Below are 321 nucleotides of genomic sequence, written 5' to 3'. Positions count from 1 at the left end.
CATCATTATTCTTAGCAATAAGAAATAAGAAATTGAAATCAAGGAAAGTGTTAACAAAATTGATAAACTAGAATCACAGTGCAAATGACATTATTTCATACTATCCTGGTCAGTGGTTTAGAATTATAAAAGGCAAATCGTATAATTGTTTGTTATATATATTTGTTAGTATATGTGAAAGACTCTAAAAAACAACTAGTAAGTTTCTGAAATTGTATCCTGTTACCCTCCATTATAATTATTGATAACGGAGATATTGTTTAAATACATTATAGTGCATGTTATCCTCCCATCTACCAAATACAAATCGTTATCGTAACC

The sequence above is a fragment of the Penaeus monodon genome, chromosome 28, assembly GCF_015228065.2.
Source record: "Penaeus monodon isolate SGIC_2016 chromosome 28, NSTDA_Pmon_1, whole genome shotgun sequence".
Lineage (NCBI taxonomy): Eukaryota > Metazoa > Arthropoda > Malacostraca > Decapoda > Penaeidae > Penaeus > Penaeus monodon.
This window is presented reverse-complemented; position numbering follows the sequence as displayed.